We start from the raw sequence: 22,372 nt of genomic DNA, 5'->3' as shown, positions 1-22,372 counted from the left end.
TCGGGTATTATGGGTTGGGGAAGCCTTTTGCCCTGTTAGGAGTTAGGAGACTGTGGAGGCAGAGCTGAGTGCAGAGAAGTGAGGTCCTTGCAGGAAGGATGGCGGGGCCTCGGGCATCCTGGCCAGCACGAGGTGAGCAGCTTCGCTCCACCGAGCTCTGAGCCACGGCAGGTCCAGCACAGAGGGATGAATGCTCCAAACCATGAACCAAAATGTGTGGTGCCTCCTCGTCTGTTGCTGACCCCAGACATAGCAACAGGAGGGTGTTACTGTCCCACAGGCTCCATGACTCGTAGCCACTAAATAGCTTATATTTTTAATGTTGCAAATGGAAATGAATGGGGACAAATATGTGGCGTTTGGGGAAGAAATATTCCTAAGGCTGAAGGGTTTTGCGATTTGGGTGCCAGTAAAGAATTGGTCCCCCTTTTGTAGCCCTTGGGTCAAGCTTGGGGGGAAAGCTCACCAATCTTAACATACCCCAGGATGTAGCAGATGTATTGGGGGGGGGGCTTTAAAAGTTGACCATGAAGCCGGGCGTGGTGGCGCATGCCTTTAATCCCAGCACTCGGGAGGCAGAGGCAGGCGGATCGCTGTGAGTTCGAGGCCAGCCTGGTCTACAAAGTGAGTCCAGGACGGCCAAGGCTACACAGAGAAACCCTGTCTTGAAAAACCAAAACCAAACCAAAACAAAAAGTTGCCCAGGAAGCCGGGCGTGGTACCTCACACCTTTAATCCCAGCACTCAGGAAACAGAGGCAGGTGGATCTCTTGAGTTCAAGGCCAGCTTGGTCTACACAGTGAGTTTCAAGACAACCAAGGCTACACCCTCAAACAAATAAAAATCGACCATCTCATGAGTTAGGAAGATTGAGTGGTTGTGAACTGTGTGCCTCTATAGGGTAATGAGCCCCTGAGCAGATCTTGAGATCTGGGTCTCTCTCCCAGGTCCTTTCTTGGTTGAGTGACTCAATGTGTTTGAGCGGTAGGAGGAAGGGAGGACACTAAATTGCTGCCTTCTACACAGGGCCAAAGGACCGAGAGATAAGACAGGATTCATAAAATATACAAATTATAAAATGAATATAAAATGTATTGTGTGGCCTTAAGTTTTCTGAGGGAATATGGAAGTTATAAAAAGCTGTTCTAATAGGAAAGTAAGCATGCAAATATTGAATAAGCTGGACTGCAGAGCTCCATAAATAAAATGAAAGAAAGCCGGTGTGGTGTGCATGGCTTCTCAGTGTCGGTGGCCTGTTGGCTCTACGCTGCCTTCAATTCTGGTCAGAGTGTGTGGGCATTCCTGTGCTACAGGAGTCCCAAAGCCATTTTTACATCTCAGAATTCTAGGTGGAACAACAGCAGCAGAAAATATACAGTTCTGGTGTAGACTCTTGAGTGAGTTGACATACCTGTCACCAGGGAGGATCTTGGGAGGAATGGACAGCTGCAGTCCTGGCCTTGAAGAATCCAGGTACTTGGAGGCAGGTGGATTTCTATGAGTTCAAGACAGGCTTGGCCTACTAGTGAATTACAGGCCAGCCCTGGCTGCATAGTGTGATCCAGGAAAGAGAGGGGGAGGGGGAGAAGAGAGGGGAGGAGGGAGAGGGAAAGGGAGAAGGAGGAGCTAAAACTAGAGCCTGGATGCTCACAAAAAGCAGTGGTCTAGGTTTGGGGGACCATTTGCTAACCTTCAGGCAGCTTCACTGGATGATGGAAGCAACCGCCTTAAATGTGTCATCAAAGCAGGAGTGGGTGGCAGTGATTTCCTCTCTCTCTTTGAGGCATGTAATTGAAAGAGTTTGGATCAAGTGAGGAACATTTGTTTGATGGGCGGGGGGGGGGGATTCCAGAAGCTTTTTGACAGAGGTCAGACATTGCTTCCTGGTTATGGGCTGGGGGTCATGGGAGAAGAGCCCCATCTGAGAGGAGTATTGAGAATAGAACCCTTCCTATTCATTCATAAACAGATGCGCTGGCCTAGGAACTGTGTGTGTGTGTGTGTGTGTGTGTGTGTGTGTGTAGATAACTCAGAAGTCAGTCTTTTCCCTTCTACCCTTTCTTTCTTTCTCTCTTTCTCTCATTCTCTCTTTCTTTCTCTCTTTCTTTCTTTCCAGCATCTCTCGTGTTTCTGCCACATTGCATGCTCCAGGTTAGCTGGCTCGTGAGTTTCCTAAGCATTTTCCTTTCTCTGCCTGTTAGTCTTTCTGCAGGAGTGCTGAGTGTACACATGGCATCCTTCTGCATCTGGCTTTTTCTATGGGTATCAGGGATTGGCCTGAGTTTGCCAGGCCATCATAGCATGTACTTTACCTGCAGAACCAACCCCCTGGCCTGGGAACTGTCCGTATGCGTACACAGTGAGCCAGAAGGGAAGATGGCTGAATTGACAGCTTTTTTATGGACTTAACAGTTAAATTCAGTCCATCATGACACCTGCCCTGAAGCTGTTCTGTTGTTCTTGTCTTGTTGGTTTTTTAAAAAACAGTTTTGTTTTGTTTTTTGTTGTTTAGCACTGGCTGTCCTGGACTGACTGGCCTTGAACTCAGAGATTCCCCCTGCCTCTACCTCCAGAATGCTGGAATTAAAGGTGTGCATCACCACTGTCTAGCTGAAGCTGGTCCTTAAGTATTCACTCTTGAGGGTCCCCAACTTCTCAGATTGGTCCCAGGGGAGTCTTGAAGTTTGTGGAGGAAGTTCGGTTGTTTGACCTTTGTGACCTAGGAGAGAGGAGGGCCCCATGTGATTGAGTGCTCCATGCTGATGGGGTGTCTGTAACCAAGCTGGTTACGACTTTCTTCTATAATCGTCCTTCGGGGAGCCCAGTGGGGTCGCCAACTGAATCCTCACCATCTTCCTAAGTCGGTACTGAATGTTCTGTAGGGTGCAAAGATGAATGTTGGTGAGTGTGATAACCATCATGAGGAGAACTGGATCCGAGAGGGGTTTTCTAGATTGGGTTGAGGTGTGAAGACACACCCTAAGTGTAACCATCCCATTGGCTGGGGTCCTAGCCTAAAGACAAAAGACAGAGCGGGTGAGCATTGGCAATCATTGCTGTTGGCTTCCTGCTGGAGGGTGCAGTGTGATCAGCGGTTCCTCCTGCTGTGCATCTCCCATCAAAATCAAATAAATCAAAATGGACCCCGTGTGCCTTAGGTTGCTTTTGTGAGTGAGGTATCTTGTCACGGCAACAAGGAAAGTCTTTAATATAGGCAGGAGGTGTCTGGTGTGAAGCTTCTCCCAGTGAGACAAACACTGGGATCAGAGAGTCCTCTTGGAGGCTGAGGGCGGTGTATTGGGTTTTGAGGAAGGAACATTTATATCAGCAAATTAAGGTAAAGAGAAGCTTTCTAGAGGGAGTGACTTGAGGACAGACCCCATAGCGAGGGCAGGATGTGGTGGGAGTGGGGAGACAGCCTCAGACACCAGACACCCCCTTGGGACTGGTCTGTGGTGTGTGCCTGTGTGGGAAAGGTGGGAACAGGACTGAGTCAGGATCAGCCGGGAGTCTGAGGGCTCTGGTGTTGAACTCTGTCCTGAAGGCGGAGGAGCATGTCAGTCACAGGCCAGAAAGGAGGAAGCTGACCACCGCAATCTCCCTCCACCCGCCACCCCACCCCCATTCCCACCCCCCACCCCCCGGGTGTAGAAGGCAGAGGAAGGCTCTTCTGCTCTGAGTCCATCTCTGTAGTTGGCTGGTGATGTTGGAAGCTGGATGTCCATCCGTGCTGGGCCTTCAGCCAGACTGCTGGCCTTCTTTCCCTTCTTCATATAGCTCTTGGGTTTTCTTTCCTTTCATTTCTCCTTCCTCCTGTCCTTCTCCTCCCTTCATCGTGTGAGTTCAGGCAACATGTTTGCTTCTGTGGGCCTGTGTTTGGAGGCCAGAGACAACTGTTGCTGCTGCTCCTTGGATACTTTGTAGTTTGTTTATTTTCTTTCTTTCTTTCCTTCTTTCCTTCCTTCCTTCTATCTTTCTTTGTTTTGGTTTTTTCGAGACAGGGCTTCTCTGTGTAGCCCTGTCTGTCCTAGACTCAGTTTGTAGACCAGGCTGGCCTTGAACTCACAGACAGTTGCCTGCCTCGGCCTCCCTGAGTGCTGGTAGCTTGTTTCTTGACACAGGGTCTTTCTTTCATTGGCCTGGCATTTGCCAAGCAGACTAGGCTGGCTGACCAGGGGTTTACCTGCTGCCTCTGCGTCCCCAGGGTGTAAGCCTGATTCATCCCACCCGGCCTTTTAAAGTTCTGGGGCTCAAGCTCAGGTCTCTGTGCTTGCAAGGCTAGCACATGGCTGATCGAGCTGTCTTCAGATCCAGGCCCTTGAGTTTTCAATGTTGATTGTAAAGCCGCTAAATGATGCTGGATTCCTGAGATGGGATCAGGGGAGGGAGTGTGGAGAAATGCAGTGGTACCCTGCCCTCCGTGCACACGGCTTATCTTATCCTCGCTGTCATCTTTTCTCATCACCAGTGTCCTGGACACCAGGCTATCAGCAAGTACTGAGGGTGCAGAGGAAAGGCAGGCCTTACTGAGAGAGGTGAACAGCCTTCACTGTGTGCTGAGCACAGTGTCATGGGAGCTGCCAGTGAGCGGGGTGGGGTGCTGGCTGGGAGGGTACAGAGCTGCTAGAGGGTGCTTTCTAAGTGGGAGGAGATGCAGCTGATAGCCTGTTCCCAAAAGTCTCAGCAGAGGGGGTGGGGGGAGTGTTAAAGCTTCTTTCAGGTGGCATAGTCTTCTAATTGTGTGTGTGTGTGTGTGTGTGTGTGTGTGTGTGTGTGTGTGTGTGTGTGTGTGTGTGTGTATGGAAGTCCAAGGACAACCTGGTGTTCCTTGTCCTGGCTAGTTTTATGTCAATTTGACACAAGCAAGAGTCACTAGGGGAGGAAGGAGCCGGAATTGAGAAAATGCCTCAATAAGGTGAGGCTGTAAGCAAACCTGAAGTACATTTTCTTAATTAGGGATTGATGGGAGAGGGCCCAGCCCGGTGTGGGTGGCTCCACCCCTGGGCAGGTGGGCCTGGGCTCTCTGTAAGAAAGCAGGCTGAGCAAGCCACAGGGAGCAAGCCTTAAAGTAAGCAGGCCTCTCTGGCTTCCTGTCCTGCTTCCTTTGAGATGGACAGTGCTCTGGAGGAGTAAGCCAAATAAGCCCCTGCTTCCCAAAGTGGCCTTGCTCGGGTGTTCCATCGCAGTGGTAGTAGCCTGGACTGTGATGACCCTTGCGTTACTTACTTCTCTATGGCTGTGATAAGACCATGGCCAAGACTCCTTATAAAAGAAAATGTTTAATTTGGCTTATGGTTCCAGAGGGTCCAGAGTCCATGGTGGTAGAGCAAAGACGTGGCATCGGGAACAGGCGAGAGTCCACATCTTGATCAGCGAGTAGGAGGCAGAGGGAGGGAGTGGGAAGGACTTGGGAATGGAGGGAGTTGGTTTGAAGCTTACTCCCAGTGAGACACTGCCTCCCACATGGCCACGCCTCCTAATCCTCCCCAACCGGTTCCATGAGGCTCCATGACCCAGGAACCATGTATTCAAACGTGAAGCTTTGGGGACCATTTTCATTCAAACCACCGCAGTCCTCGCCTTTCACCTTGGCTGAGACGGCCGCTCTCCCTGTTATTTGCTGCTTTGTATAGCAGTCCAGCTGCGCCGTGAGCTTCCGGGGGTTCTCCTAACTCCATTTTTTCATCTCATTCTAGGAGCACTGGGGTTACAGATGCATGCTACTACTCCTGGCCTTATGTGCGTTCTGGGGATTCAGACTTAGTCTGCATTGCTTAGACCATAAGCATTTCACACCCACAACCCACCCCAACCTCCACCCTGGCCTCCTATCTGTTTTTTTTTTCCACCCCAACTCCATACCAGCGTGGGTCAGGACATAGCAATTTTACTGTGCTGTGGGGGTCCCTAAGGGGGTCTTTCATATATGGGTATCAAACATTCTCTATAAAATAAATAATGCTACTTTACAAATGCGTAGAGGAGCTACTGGGGCAGAGGAAATACTTATTAAGGGCCTCTTGTCTTGATACTGCCTCAGAATATAAGAATATGGCTGGATGTGGGAGGGTATGTGGCTTTGTTTGCTCCCCTTTTAGTGCTTAGCTATGCAGGCGTTAGGTGGCAGAGAGGTCGGCATCAGGGCTTCTGCTTGGATCCTACTCGGCTTTAGCCCGATCCTCTGCTCCAGCTCACTTACAGCGTCTGTCATGATAACGCTGGGCACACAGGCATCTCGAAGCCCAGAACATGTGTCCTGTGAGGGGGTCATGTGTCTTGTGAGGGGCCCGTGTGTCCTGTGAGGGGCCCACTGGCATGAGTCACTGGGAGTTAAGGACTGTTATCGGATGGTGCATTTCAGTCCTGGCTCAGCCTCTCACTGCGCAGGAGCTAGCAGCTACATGCAGTGACTAATGCCTGTGGGTAGGCTGAGGACTCCAGTCTTAGTTTGCTGCCAGTGGAAGAGCCCCAGTGGCCAGTGGGTTGTCTAGGCTAAATATCAAAGAGCGGCTCTGGACTCTTGTTTCTTGGCTTGGCCCTCCTCCCACCAGTCCTTATAAGGGATACACTCACTTATAAGGGAGCACTCCAGATATGCATAAGCTCAGGGGCAGGGCTTGACGGGGTGAGGTCATCGTGTTCCCATGTTAGTTGCTGAAACCCTTTGTTCTTTTGGAGTTGGCAAGACTTGTCTTTTCCTGAGCTCCTAACAATGGTTTCCCTGTAAAGCTATTATTGTGAGTCAGTTAAGAATCGTATGCGCATGCATGTGCTGGAACACACGCATTAAACAGACATCCTTACACATGCACAAATGCATATGTACCCCACACACAAATGCATGTACAAACACATGAATATACACATACAGGCACTCAACACATATACAGTCATTTATACAGACATCTTAAAAAGTGAGTTCTGTGTTTCTAGTTTTGTTTTTCAAGTAGCAGGCTTAGGAAAGAAGGGGAGACCCTCACTAGAAGAAAAGGGACGTCAGACCTGCATGACTTTCCTGGGTGTTGGGTCCATGTGCACTGCCTGAAACCAGATCAGAATGTTACCAAGTATCATAGTGTCAATTTTTGACCATTTAACTACTGAGGTTTCAGTGTCCCTCAGATTCCCTGGGTCTAGTCTGTATTCGCAATGAAACAGCACTGGGGAGTCAGGGCTGACAGCAGGATTTTGGGTCATGAGGGTGATGCCCCGAGCACGGACTAATGCCATTGTGGTGAGAGCAGGTCACTTATCTTAGGAGTAGGTTTTCGGCTTGGGAGCTAGCTTTGTTGGTGAAGTGCTTGAGGCACAAAGACTTGGATAGGCTCCCAGCATGCGTGTGAAAAGCTGAACATTGTAACACATGCTTGTGGCCCCAAGTAGTGCTGGCTAGTGCTAGTTTGGTCTAATTGGGGAGCCCCAAGGCTAGGTGAAAGACACTGTCTCAATAAACAAACAAACACAAACAAATAAATAAACGCAGGGCAAGGTGGAGATTGAAATAAATATTTGTGATACATTAAAAAAAAAAAGAAGAAGAAGAAGAAGCAGACATCTAAAGAATGACATCTGAGGCCAGCTGTTGGCCTCTACGTACAGGCACCCATGTACCCGCCCGCAGACATGCATGCGATTCCCTATGGTAGGTTTTGTTGCCAAGGTGACTTTAGCTCCCTCTTTTACTCTCTACGATCCTTCCTCCTCCTGCCATGGGATGATGTGCCATGAAGGCCCTGTCTAGATAAGATCCTCATTGTCACGGACCCCACCACCTCTAGAGCCGTAAGAAATCACGTGTTTGATTTCATTTGTTTGTTTGTTAAAAAAGAAAACAAAACCAAAAAAAAACTTCTAGTCTCAATTCTCTGTTTCAGCAACAGGAAAGGAATGAGGATATTAACAAAAAAATGACAACGTTTGTCTCCAGTGAGGTTTGCAGAACAGTGCGGATGGCATGGTCTTACTCACTAATGTGGTCAAGATGTTTCTGGCGAGCTGGGGAGGGAGAGAGATTGAGACACACTAGATACACTGCCCACGTCGCTCTACCTTTTAGCCATTTCTGGCGAATGCATGGCTTGACTTGATTCAGCCAGCGAGCAACATTTTCACAGGAAAGGCAGAGAAAGAATGAGGGACTGGAGGGGCGGCGTGAAGGAACCTGGGTTCAGCATCACTGTAGGTGGCAGGAGGGCCCTCCCAGGTCTGCAGAATGTCTGGCTCTTCCCTCGCCCCTCAGCTGCTGGGGACAATGTAAGGACACTGTTCCTGGCACCACAATGTGCCATAGGAAATAGACTCACCGAACGTGTCAGAGAGGACCCTTGGGTGCACAGATACCCAGTGCTGGCCCAGTGTGACATGAGCTCAGCGTGTAGGCCTGTGCCAGGGTGTAGGCTTTCCAAAGCAGAGATGTATTTATAGACAATGCTCTCTGAAGCCTTCTGCCTGGCCTGTCAGACCCCACCCTTGACGAGCTTTGGGGCTCATCTCATATTTTTCCTGGCGTCTTAAAGAAGGGCTGATAAAGATTCTTCTCAGAACAGCCCTGAGAGATTCCCATCACTGGCATGAAATCTGTTTTTGTTATTTGTTTCTTTGTTTGTTTTTTGCTTATTAATGTTTTATTGTTATTTATAATATGTCTAGGTATCTACCTAGGCATTCATGGCCAGTACTGTGGTACCTACTGTTAGTCACATTGAGAGACTGAGGAGGCTGGCCTGAGCTTACGAGTTCAAGGCCAGCACAGTTGGGAGGCGTTAGTCATAAGGAGCGAAGCGAATATTCATGTAGTCCACGCTTGGTTTTCCCCTGAGGTGATCAACATCTCTGCATCTTAAAAAATGAAAATACTGATTATTTGTTTTCAGCAGGTACAGATACTTGTGCTTTGTGAATTGCAGGGAAGTAATCTCATACCTTAGATGTGAAGAGACAGTAACACATAAAAAACAACATACCTATCCAGATTATCATTGGGAAAACACTCTTAATTTTTTTGAATGAAACATGATCTGGGACTAGAATTTTAAGAAAACAAAATTTTAGGGCAGGAGAGATGGTTCTGTTCTTCCAGAGGATCCAAATTCAGTCCCTGCGCCCATGTCTGGTGGCTCATACCTTTCAGAACACCAGTTCCAGGGGCTTGACGCCCTCTGCTGGCCACCAAGGGCAACTGCAGACATGTGGTACACATACAGACAGACAGACATTCACATACATATAAGAATAAATAAATCTTTTAAAAAAAGAAAACAAAGAGCTGAAGAGATGGCTCAGCAGCCAAGAGGGCAGCCTGCTCTTGTTTGGACCCACAGGAGCAACACGCAGCTACCTGTAACTCCAGCTCCAGGGTTTGAGCCTCTGTGGACACTGCATGTATTTGCATGAATTCCTGCCTCATGCACACAAGTAAAAGGGAGATCAAACCCTTTAAAAAGGAAACAAAATTATGTTTAAAAAATCACTAAAATATGATATGTTCATAAAAATATTTAGTAATCTTAGTTTTCATACAAGAACAAAATGATTGCTATGCAAATTTTTATTTGTTTGTTTTTACTTTTTTCTTTTTATTGAAAATAAATTATTTTCTCACATATCTCAATTACTGTTTCCCCTCACCCACCCTGCTCCTTCCAGTTTTTCCTATCCCGTCTGGATCCACCCCCTTTCTGTCTTGTGGAAGAACTATGCTTATTTTTGTGCTTTTATTTATTATTATTACTGTTAACTGTTACCCTTGGACATTTGAGTACTGAGCTCACCCTCGCTTTGTAAGATGGTCTGTGTGATGCTTCAGATGAGGCCTCCAGCAGCCTGAGCAAGCCTGGCCTCTAGGACAGCACACTGCCCATCGCACCTGCTGCAAGAAGCCCGTGCTCTCTGGTCATGTGATCGCGTCACAGACCAGGTCTCAGACCAGGTCTCCACGTGCAGAGGACTTGGGGTAGGTGAGAGAATTATAGAGGGGGCTTCTGGAATATGGTCAAAGGTGAGCTCCTTACACCAAGGAACAGAGAGTCCGGGCTCAGCGTCCCTTGACACTAGGTGTACAGCTCACTCTGTTTTCCTCTCAGGTGTAAAGATGCACTGCATTTTCAGAGGCGTTTGTGACACTCCCTATCCCTGGTCCCTTCTTTCCCGTAAGGATAAGGAACACTGTGCACACCGTGGGGGGGGGGGGACTTTTATGTGTTTATTTGATGGCTGTGGGGACTGTTGGCTACTTCTGGTCATGTGTTTGGTTTGTCTGTGTCTTCATTAGCTTCCTAGGTTGACAAATGTCTAACGTTGGGATGGGAAGTGAGCATTGTGTGCCTGGCTGTCGCATGTGGAGGCCTTCCCCGTGCTGTGGGTGGCCTAAGAAGCCTTTGCGTTTTTCTCTTAAATCTCCATCTCCCTCTCATGATCCATAGTCACAAGAATGTGAACACAGAAAGAAAAACGTATTGGAGGGATTGCTGTAGTTTCCAAACAAATGACCTCACTGTCTGAATTCTGCCCTATGCAGAAGAAACCTTAACTTTGCCTTATAAAAAAGTAATGGATCTTTGGAGAAATAGATCCAAATCCCCATTTAGAGAGTGTGTGCCGTGTGGGGTGGGGAGGGGAGGGAGGCTGGACCTGGCTTCGCAAACAGAGCACAGCCAACATACCATATCCGTAGTATACCAGCTTAATAAGAATCACCCAAGAGAGGCAGCAACTCCGATTGGTAAAGATTGGCAGCAGACTCCTCAAAGTAGGCGAGTCGTTAGACTTTGTGGAAACCAACTTCCTGTGACATTTATTCAGCTCCGCTTCCAGAGTGGAAGAGTGCCATCAAATTCCGTCTTAGCAGAATGCCCTGGCCGTACCTTGTTTGCACTTCCTGTTTCACAGGTGAGCTGCTGTGGCACCCACAGGTTAGGCATGAGCTGCAAGGTGCAAGGATTAGTCAGGACCAGCTGCAGCTAAAACCCGGGGGCAGAGGCAACTATTTAGAAGATTATGTTTCAACCTATAATTAGGTGAAGATTTAATTTAAGAACCCGGGCCATAATCAGAAGCCTCATTTCCGAAAGAACAAGCCTTTTGATCATCGATTTCATTTGATCAAAATGAATCGGGGTCATGAGTCAGCCTGCCGCCCTTTAAGATGTTTTCACTTCGATGGTTCCCCAAGCATCTCCTGTGGTGGTTTCTAGTTCCTTGCTCTCATATCAGTCAATTTCTAGTCTCCATGACCACGATACCCGACAGAAACACCTTCACGGAGGGAAGGTTTCTTGTGGCTCACAGGTTTAGAGGGCTCCATCCTGTCACCGTGAGGAATTCATGGTGGCAGAAGTGTGTGGCAGAGTCTCCCCACTGTGTGATAGGAGCCAGCTCTACCCTTCAGAAGCATGCCCCTGTCCACCTAATTTAGCTATCCCCACCCAGCCTCCATCAGGCGCCACAGCTTCCCAAAGTAGCAAGCAGCCGGGCCACCAAGAATGTCACATTAGCCTGTGGAGGACGTCTCAGGTTCTCCTGGGTCTGCCAACCTGAAGTGCAGAGATGGATATCCCCTTTTGTCCTGTGTTCTCTGCATCTCAAAGATTCAGACTTGGTTTTTGTATCTTTGGATTTCTTTCTTTCTTTTTTTTTTTTTTTTTTTTTTTTTTTTTTGGTGTTTTGAGACAGGGTTTCTCTGTGTAGCCTTGGCTGTCTTGGACTTGCTTTGTAGACCAGGCTGGCCTTGAACTCACAGCGACCCACCTGCCTCTGCTTCCCGAGTGCTGATCTTTAGATTTCTTGCTGAAGGTTTTAGCTGGTCTTCTTCCGTGGTCTACGTACAACATTTCTTTCTCTTCTTGAACTCTGTTTTTTTTTTTTTTTTTTTTTTTTTGAGGAAAACCAAGAGTCTTGATTTGGCTGGTGTGGCATTTTTGAGAGAGGGGGAGAGAGAGAGAGAGAGAGAGAGAGAGAGAGAGAGAGAGAGAGAGAGAGAGAGAGAGAGAGAGAGATTTTGGAGCTGCAGGCTACCGTGTCTCCTCCCCTGTCTAGAGCTAGACAAAACAAGAACACTATTTGTTTAGACAGGAGTTCTGTTGGGAAGATGGCTGCTTGTTGTTGGTTCTGAGCCCATGCTGCGTATTTGGAGCAAGGTCTGTCAGCATTCTGAGCTGGGCATCTCTGAACAGAGCACTTCTAACCTCTGGCTTCCAAGAATCTCTGTACCCCCAGTCTGGGTGCTTCTCTCTCTCTCTCTCTCTCTCTCTCTCTCTCTCTCTCTCTCTCTCTCTCTCTCTCTCTCTCTCTCTCCTCTCTCTCTCTCCTCTCTCTCTCTCTCTCTCTCTCTCTCTCTCTCTCTCTTTCTCCTCTCCATCAGGAGTGTTCACTGTTTGGAGGATGTTGGTTGCTCCCCTGCTGTGATAGTTCAACTTGATTACCAATTTGACTGTATTTAGCGTCACCATGGAAACAAGCCTCTGGGCATGTCTGTGAGAGAGTTTCTAGATTGGGTTAACTGAGGTGGAGAGAGCAGAAGATGTGGATGACACCAGTCCTTGGGCTGGAGTGTTGAACTGAATAGAAAGATTAGCTGGGCCCCAGCACTCACCTCTCTCGGCTTTCCGGTGGGATGTTACGGCTTTCCGGTGGGATGTTTTGGCTTTCCGGTGGGATGTTTCGGCTTTCCGGTGGGATGTTATGGCTTTCTGCCTCATCCTCCTGCTGCTGAGCTGTCCTCACCCTGACTGACTGTACCAGAGCAAACCTTCTCTTCCTTACATTGCCTTTGTCAAGTGTTTTGTCATAGCTATGAGTAAGTAACTAATACTTTTTGTTTGCTTGCTTGCTTGTCTGCGACAGGGTTTCTCTGTGTAGCCTGGCTGTCCTGGAACTCGGTTTGTAGGCCAGGCTGGAACAGAACTCAGAGATTCCCCCTGCCTCTGTCTCCTGAGTGCTGGGATTGAAGGCGTGTGCCACCACTGCCCACCTCACTAATAAATTTCTTAATGAGGTCTCTGAACTGACGTTCGTGTTTCCTTTGCCAGTGCGCTGCTGCAGGGTAACATCTGGACTGGAATTGAGGCCCATCGGTGCGTGGATGTCCCTAAGTTCCTGGACCAGCTTGTTGAAGACTGTGAGTAATGGCCCTGCTGCTATTTCATGAGCCACAGGAGACTGTGGCAGCAGCTAAGGAACTCAGCCAGGCCTGGGGTGGGGGGTCAGGGGACTTTTTCCCTGAAGGCTGCGTGCGCCTTCTGATAACTATAAGTTTGGCCCAATGCAAGTCACAAAATTACATAAAATATTATGGGTGATATCTATCTCTACCTACCTATCAACCTATATCTATCTATCATCTATCATCTACCTACACCCTGTATCCATATGTGAATATCTATATCTATCTATATTTTCTAATAACACAATCATATGGTACTCCAGCCTGAACTTTGTAGTTAACAGTGTTGTGTTACAATGTCAAAAGTTTGGATGCACCCGCTCGAGCCAGGCTCTCTCATGCCCAGCTCCAAAAGCCTTGGAGATGGTGGCTGAAACTCTACACGTGGCCATTCTGTCTCCAGCACCAACCCTCACCAGAGCCAAATATGCTGTATTTATCATCCTTCCCCTCCCCTTCCTCTCACTGTACTCCAGTCACACTGGCTGTTGCTTCTGGCCAATGGGAGAACAATCTACATGGCAGCAGATGCAGGTACCATGGCCTCCCTAGCAGCCTTTTTTCTGGTGTGTGTGTGTACCTCCTCTTTCAGCCTGTTTCATCCCACTGCTACATACCCTCACCCCGACCCCCAGTGTTCATGTCCGCCTGCCTGCCTGCCTGTCTGCCTATCTGTCTCCCTCTCTCTCTCTGTCCTTATCAAATCTTTCTTTGTACTTTCCACAAGGTAAGTGTCTCCCTCTACCCATCAGTTGGTGGACCACCCATTCATTTGATGCTTACTTACTGAGTGCACACCAGCCAGTCACAGTCAACCTGTTGCCACAGAGCTCGGTCCAACTAGAAGGAAGAGATCACATAAAAACTCAAGTCAGCTCTCGCAGCCCTAGCTGAGTAGAGTGCTGGGTTCTAAGCACTCTCAGGGTGGGTTACCAAGGTGCCTTGTTAAACCTCCGATCCTTGGGATATATTCATACACTGAATGATCACAGTTGTTCCATTATTGTTTACTTAATATGGGTTTTCAAGACAGGGTCTCTCTGTGTAGCCGTGGCTGTCCTGGACTCACTCTGTAGACCAGGCTGGCTTTGAACTCATAGAGATTCACCTGCCTCTGCCTCCCGAGGGCGGGGATTAAAGACGTGTGCCACCACCAACTGGCCAGTTAATATGTCTCAATAGTTAAAATAAGCTATAGTGCCAACTATGGGAGAATTGGGTGAGGCCTGAGAGTCAGCTCTGCTGCTACGTTCCAGGCGGCATGCATGCTGATGGTTTATAGACCATGCTTGGAGAAGTAATACCTTGACACTTTATGTTCTCAGGATAAGCCTTTGTCTTCGAGTGTGACTTAGTGTGTTCCCTGATGCATGCGTGCGTGCGTGCGTGCGTGCGTGCGTGCGTGCGTGCGTGCGTGTGTGTGCATGCACACGCGCGGGTGCTGAAGGCCAAGTGGAACTTTTATCTTGGCGCGTGTGTCTGGTGCTTGTACCTCATTGCAGGTGTTGCAGGTTTTGTTTTTAGCTTCTGGATCCTTTCTTTAATATCATGGTGCTCAGATCCATGCCTTGAAACCCTTCCGGGCCTCTGTGCAGTGGGCATGCTGTCAGTATCTCTGAAAGCAGCTGGGTTCTTCCCTTTGGAAGAGCAGGCAGCTTCAGATGGCCTTAGGTTACACCTTGAAGTGGACCGTTAGAGGCCACGTGCAAAGCCATAACCCGGGCTCAGAGACCTTGGAGCATGTAGAGTGAGGCCTTGAGGGGTATGACAGGAGGGAGGTGTGGCGGTAGCAGCTTAAAGGGGAGTCTTGAGTCCATGTGATGAACTCGTCCTAAAATTATGCCTGAGGTACCAGCAAGCCATCCCAGTGTATACAGCCAAACATCTAATTTCTGTTCTAGGAAGCCAGTTTTATAAGAACTAAGCGATTCCTCCTGCGAGCCGTTGACCATTCAAAAGGCCGCACATGGAGGCCTTGCAGCATCTGAGAGTGCGGGACATGTGGCTGGCACATATTCTTGCAGCCTAACTCTCCTGTTGTTCAGGTGGCGGGGGTGCCCACTGTTTCAGGGAGGCCAGGGACGAAGGTCCTCACGTGAGGTCACACTGCAGGAGCGTGGCAGTGGGTGGCACAGCTGGATTGTGGGTCTCAGGTGGGGCCTTTTCTACTCTTCCTCTCTCTGCTGGGGCCATGAGTAAGATGGCTTTTCTTTGAGGCAAGTTATCATTCTGTTGTGCAGCTTCTGCAAACTCATGGTAGTCCCGTCTCGGCTTCCCTCCCATGTGCTGCGAGGATGGGCTTCTGCCGCTACCCTGACTAGAAACAGCGTTTTATGGACAGCGGCTAACTGGTCGCCTGTTCTGTACTGCTCACTTGCGTTTCAGTCCCTCGTACTTCAGCATGTCTCACCTTCCCAGTAAGACAATTTGAACGTATGTTGGTCCCTGGATTTGGGGAAGGATTTGGGGAGTGTGTTTCAGGGTTGTATGAGTTCACTGAGGGGGTGTGAGCAGTTGTCTATTCACTCCGGGTAGGGCACAGATGGCAGGCCAAAGAAATGATTCCACCTATGTCTAACTTGATGGACTAGTGAGTTTATTGGGATTATTAACATGAGCATGGGTGAGTCAAAGGCAGCTGTATCTCCAAGAAGCCCACCCTAGTATGGGTGACATCCCATGGAAGCTATATCCCTGGAACTCCTTGACCAACTTACTAACAGTTTGGTTGGCTTTTGAGTCCCTCCTCCTGAGCAGTTGCTTGCTGTTTTTATAGAGGAACCTTATGAATCATGTAACTTTCAGGATCTCCCCGAGCCTCGCAAGTTGCCTTTACTTTCCCAGTTTTAGGGCCTTACTGTTTTTTTTTTGGTAAGGGCTCTTTCAATTCAGAAAACAATAGCTGTCTAATAGGCACACATAAACAGGGAAGAGAAACAAGAATTTGGGGGGTAGGTGTCTTGCATTGCCTCTGCCAGTCTCAGAGGTGCTGGTGGCCCAAGGATCTATAGGTGTAACTCAGTCCTTGATGGCTCACAGTGGGGAGATAGGAGGCGAAGGGTCAGGAGTTGGCTCACTGTGCCCTAAAGGAGAAATTTCTGGACACTCTGGCCCTTCCCTGTCAATGATAGTGTCCAAACAGCTTTGCTGAGCTCAGGCTTATTTTGTCTGTTCTATGTCAGATACACAGACCTGGCATTTTAATGGATTTCAAGTTTCCAATTTGATTTGGCAGTATTTGGCTTCATGGACCTGTGCAGTTCAGGGTTGGGCCAAGGCGTTTGCAGAATTGAGTTTATTCATTTGGCCAATTATCCACATGAAGTGTGCAGACCCAGTTTTCAGACTGCAGGCAGTGACAGATTGGAGCCTCACTCTTGCAGGCGCTTCTGCTGGGGTGTGAGGTGCCTGCTGTGACAATCGCGGTTAAACAGTAGCCCCCCTTTAGTCCTCTCAGGTCCAGAGTTAGCCTGGCTTTTCCATCAGGAATAAAGGCTCTAGCTAGTGATAGTGGGAGTCAAAGCCAAGCTTTGCAGTGTAGTAACTTCCCCCCTCCCCTGGGCCTTGCCCTGGTATGCCTCCCTGGACTTCTGCTTCTCACACAGGCTCCCGATGGCCGGTGGTGTCTGCTTCTTTAGCAGGAAATGGAGAAGTGATTTTGCTTTGAAGGCAGTTGTGACTTCTCCGTGTTTGTTCTGACCGTGTACCCTTCAAGGATTGGCTGCTGTGTCCTTCACTCCACGTGGCCATCTGGTTTCCTCGAGTCTGTCTGGCTGATCCTGCCACCTGAAGCCATTACTCTGTCTTTATACGGTGATGGCCTTAGGGCAGGGATAACACTGGGGCAGCTGAGGCTTCACGGGTCCCTGAGTTCAGGGCCCAGCCCTTGCCTGCAGTAAACATTTGTTGTGTGAACCCAATAAAATAATGACCTTCCTTCCGTTTGTGCCCCTGACTCTAGTCTGCTAGAAGAAGAACAAAGGAACAGTGCTCACAGGAAGACTAGGAAGGCTTATGGGTGGCAATGGTGGCCATATTGTCTCCTGGAATGGCCACTGGACACATGAAGGCGCACAGCACACGTCCCTAGGCTTTTGTGACTTGAAGCATACAGACCTCTCCAGGGTCTTAGGCCGTGTGAGGTAACAGGAAACACCAGGTGGACTGGAGGAGTTGGACACAAAGTACATTCTTTCCTATGACACAAGTGGGTCTTGTAGTTCCTTTAAACGTCTTCTGACTTTGCAAAAGTAATTTACAACCTGTTGATATTCTGAACAAAAAAAATATAGAAAAGAAGGGAAAGAGCTCATAAAAGGGGTTCCTTTCTCATTAGTGGTTTCGGGTCAGGATGTCAGCATTGCCAGCCTTTGAGCCTGTGTGTAAAGCAAGCATTAATATTGCCAGGCTGGCCACTGGCTCTCCTTGTAGTACCTCCCCTGCTCTCCCCTCCCCTTCTCCGTCCTCCTCTGCTCTCCCCTCCCCCTCTCCTTCCTCCCCCTCCCTCCCCCTCTTCTTCCTCCCCCTCCCTCCCCCTCTCCTTCCTCCCCTCCTCTCCCCTCCCCCTCTCCTTCCTCCTTCATTTCCTTCCCTCCTTCCCTCTCTCCCTCTTAGGTGAGTGAACCTAGGGAAGTGCTCCACCACTGAGCTATACCCTAAGCCTTCCTTCCCGTTTGAGCCTGGGTCCTGCTAAAGTTGCCTAGGCTGGCCTTGAACCTGCTCTATGGCCCAAGCAGATCTTGAACTCAAATTTCTCCTGCCTCAGCTTCTCCAAGTACAAATGATAGCCACCATGCCTGGCTCCTGTTTTTACTTTAAAATGGCAGTGTACAAAATCCAAAGGAATTAAGGAAGAATCTGTCTTCAAGAATAAATCTGCGCCTATGGGGGAAGGGATGTTTTTAAGATGGTAAAATGTAATTACCTTTTAGCTCGCCAAGGCAGAGAGCTAGGTTGTTCTCCTTAGAGTCACCGGTCTTCGGCTTGCCTCCTAGTTAGGGTCTGCCTCTTTCTCCTAGAAATGAGACATGGCCCTGCAGCTTTCTCTGGAAAGCTGCTAAGAAAGTGTGCTGTCACCTTGCAGCTTCCCGGAGCTGGGTTGACACTCTCTCACCTACAGCTGCAAGCAGGTCTGCTTCGCAGTCTCAGCTGTGCAGACTCAAGGCAGCCTTGGGTTAAGTTGACCTCCATTACATCGTATCCCAGCACATAGTCTATATCTATCGGGAAACCTGTGAGAACAAGAAACCCTTGTTTGTCCCCTGGGTCTGATGAGGACTGACAAGCTGGAAGGGTCTCTGTGGTGAGAGCCCACCATGCTGCCTGTGGCACACAGGTATACCTCGGGTATTCCAGAAGCTGAAGGTGAGCAGAAAGGAACTGAAGGCTCTTTTCCTTCAGGAAGGGCCCATTCTCTCTCCTTGATGACCCTCTGTTCTGAGGAAGCTTTTCCTGGGACCTGGAAGTTGGCTTTCCCACTTGGTAGCCCTGTGGCTGCAACTATCCCAATAAAGCTCTGCTGAAGGAATATTCATTTCAGCTTCCCTTCTGCAGACCTGACATCTCTCCCCTGAAAAGCACTGCTGTGTGAGTGCCATAGTGACTGCTTCCCCCACCTGTGCAGTGCCCTGTGAGCGCCATAGTGACTGCTTCCCCCACCTGTTCATTGCTGTGTGGGCGCCATAGTGACTGCTTCCCCCACCTGCGCAGTGCTGTGTGAGCGCCATAGTGACTGCTTCCCCCACCTGTGCAGTGCTGTGTGAGCGCCATAGTGACTGCTTCCCCCACCTGTGCAGTGCCCTGTGAACGCCATAGTGACTGCTTCCCCCACCTGTGCAGTGCTGTGTGGGCGCCATAGTGACTGCTTCCCCCACCTGTGCAGTGCTGTGTGGGCGCCATAGTGACTGCTTCCCCCACCTGTGCAGTGCTGTGTGAGTGCCATAGTGACTGCTTCCCCCACCTGTGCAGTGCTGTGTGAGCGCCATAGTGACTACTTCCCCTGCCCACAGACAGATGGGGACAAAGCCATGAGGCAGAGAAGGATAGAGAGAGAAAATGTGGGGACTGAAGGAGGGCAGAGAGATAGAGAGGTTGAGAGAAAGAGAGCATGGGGTAGGATGGTGGGCGGGTCCTTTTTCTCTGGCACACACCTGGCAGCACCTGGCCGCGAAGGCAAGTGGTGGCATAAGGCGTTGCTAGGACCCTAAAGGCCGGCTAGTGGGATGGCCTGTGAACTAATGGTGATGTCTAGTCAGAATCCTTTGTCATTTAGGACTTTAAAATGCAAGCTCCTCTCCATTTACAATCCAACAAAACAAAAACAAAACAAACAAAAAGAAAGCTTAGGATTCTAAAGAAATGAATGAACTGGAGTTTGCAGGTTTTGTCCTTCATTGCAGAGATTTCACACCCACTTATGAGTGCTCTTAAGGCTGTTTGCTTTAGCTGACATCAAGACTAAATTGTACAATGCCTTCATGAGCCTTTGTGTCTGAGAAAGTGTGTTTATAAATAATGTTACTCTTGGTAAAGTTGAAACATAATACATCCTAGACATTGATTCCATACAAACACGATTTTACCAGTGTGTAATGACTACATTGTTTTGTTTTGTTTTGTTTTATCCCATTACATATTTTCCCAGCCACCCATTCATTCTCATTCCTCACTAATTTGTTTTTTGTTTTGAAACAGGGCATCTCTGTGAAGTTCTGGCTGCTCTGGAACTGTATGTAGACCAGGCTGGCCTTGAACTCACAGCGACTGCCAGCCTCTGCCTCTCTAGTGCTGGGATTAAAGGCGTGCACCGCCGCCATCACCACGCTGGGCCTCTCTGGTGTCTTGTTTACCATCTCTACCTCCGTCTTTCAATATTACAGTTAGATTCTTTGAAAAAAAAAAATGTTAGTAGACTGGGATGGTTATGTCTGTAGAATTTCAGGGTCAGAAGATTAGTCTAAAAAATTCCCCATAAGATATAAAATGTTCCCAGGCATGGTGGTACACGCCTTTAATCCCAGCACTCAGGAGGCAGAGGCAGAGGCAGGTGGATTTCTTTGAGTTCGAAGCCAGATGGGTCTATATAATAAGTTCCAGGCCAACTAGGGCTACATAATGAGATCCTATTTCCAAAAACAAACAAATTGTGACAAAATGTAAAATGTATATCTCTAACCACGAGGACTCTCTTGGCAGCATAGAAGGTTACTAATATTAAAGCCATTTATAAAATATTTTTAAAACTAAATGTGAAAAGTCTAAAGCTGTCTAGCAAAGTTTTTATTGTGTGTGTATTATTGTATGTGTGTGTGTGTGTGTTTTAATGCACGCGTGTTATTGTGTGCGTGCACACATGTATGTGTGCATGTGTGTGTTTATTGCACGTGTGTGCAAGTGCAACCCCTGGCGTTGGGTGGTGGACACATATACCACAGTGATGGACTTCTAAGTGGATGCTGGGAATACAAATCAGGTCCTCCTGTTTTCTCAAGTAGTTGCTCTGCCCATAGAGCCATCTCCCCAGCAGACCTGTGGCCAAGAAGCTGTGGTTTTTTTTTTTTTTTTTTTTTTTTTTCTGTCTGTCTTATGGTTCAGCCTCCTAGACGTGTCCAGCCCTTTCCTACAAGCTCCTTTCCCCTGGGGTTTGGTGGTCTTCGATTCTGAGAGATGCTCGCGCACCCCCGCTCAGACTTCTGAGAGGGGCGCTTCTCTTGTTCTTACCCATAGAGGTCTGGCCTTCTCTCCATGTGGCCCAGTTTCCCTCCCTCCTTTCTAGCTTCCAGAGACACCGCCGGGAATGCTTGCTGGGCCTGTGCTGGGCTGCGACATTTGCGCGAAGCACATTTCTCCAAGGCACTGTCATCCTGTGTTGCCTTTCAGAAGGCCTCTGTGACAGATCCCATATTTAGCCGGGGTGATAACGCTCCCTGGGGATGAGCCTCCCTGGCCTGGCTAACCCCCAGCAGGCTGCTTCCTGCCTTGCTATTCTCTGTGTTGTCTGGTCCATCCTTGTACCAGTATCCGTAGACTAGACCAGAGCTATTTCCAGCTCAAGTTCGCCTGGTTTATTCATGCTGTTTCCTTTGAAAGTGATGCTCTCTTCTCTGGGTTGCTCTCCTGGGTGGCTCTGGTGGGCCTGGCCTTGAAAGTGAGTGGAAACCTGGGCTGTCAGAAATCATGGTTTCTCTTTTCTTCTGGGGTTGCCTTGACCTCCCTCCCTCTGCAGGAGTTGTTTCTTGCCAGATGTTGGTAGAACAAAGAAGTGGGCGGTCCAAATAGGCTCCTCCCTAACAAACGCTGTTGGTGACAAGCCTCCAGGCTTTGGCATGGTTGTCTTAGTTAGACAGCATAGTAGCCAGGACAGAAGCTGTCTCACCCAGGTGCTGTGTTCCATGGAACTATTTCTGTGATTAAAAATACCCTTCTCTTCTCAGAGTAGAGGCAGTCAGTTAAGTATCTCCTGCTGTGCAGCCGAGCAAGCGCTGCACTGCTGGCCTGCCTTTGGCACTGTGTCCCGTGGCCAGCTGTGTGGCCCCGAAGAGACACGTGCAGCTGTATGGAGAAAATGTGAGGGACAGTGACCTGGTGGGGGGAGGGAGGAAGTTATCTTTAAGCAGCTGCTGAACTCCCAGCACTGGCTTGAGCCTCCCTTCCCTGAGATGTCGTAGCTTCAGGGCCTGTAGTGGGAAGAGTGACTCAGAAGTTTGGAGAGTAGCTCTGCTGGTTTCAGCCTAGGAGCAGAGGAAGAACTAGTCAGCCTGTGTTGGGTGGGGTACCTGGGGGTTCCCTGATGCAGCAGATGCGCGCTGATGACTGGGCGCCTGTCTAGACCCCTGGGCTCTGCTGGTCACACGATAACTTGGGATGCATCTTACTTTTAAAATTAATTAATTTTGTATTTCTTTCTTATTCATGTGTGTGTGTATGGGGGTGCACTTGGGTACATACGTATGTGTGTGTGTGCACGCACACGTGCATTGGAGCTAGAGGCTTACCTCAAATGTTGTCCCTCAGGAGCAAATTATGATTTTGTTGTTTTTTTATCTTATTTTGTATCTGTGCACCTACTCACATCACAGCTCATTGTAGAGGTCAGAGGGCATTCTCTGCTGTCCCCTTGTTGGATCCAGGAATCTAACTCAGGCTGCCCGGCTTGCCCCGCAAGCACTTTCACACCTTGAGCCATCTCAGCGGCCCATGTTACCTTACTTTTTT

At 48.8% G+C, this 22,372-nt stretch overlaps 1 protein-coding gene across 1 annotated transcript in view; it reads left to right on the top strand.

Moving 5' to 3' along the window:
- The window catches only part of Tln2 (talin 2), a 419,972-nt gene that overhangs the window by 62,585 nt on the left and 335,015 nt on the right, over positions 1 to 22,372 (top strand). Inside the window, exon 2 of the mRNA XM_051156732.1 lies at positions 13,026 to 13,114. The gene's annotated coding sequence lies outside the window, so the exon portion shown is untranslated. The remainder of the gene's footprint in view (positions 1 to 13,025; positions 13,115 to 22,372) is intronic.

Source organism: Acomys russatus, chromosome 14, assembly GCF_903995435.1.
Source record: "Acomys russatus chromosome 14, mAcoRus1.1, whole genome shotgun sequence".
NCBI classification, from domain to species: Eukaryota; Metazoa; Chordata; class Mammalia; order Rodentia; family Muridae; genus Acomys; species Acomys russatus.
This window is presented reverse-complemented; position numbering and strand designations above follow the sequence as displayed.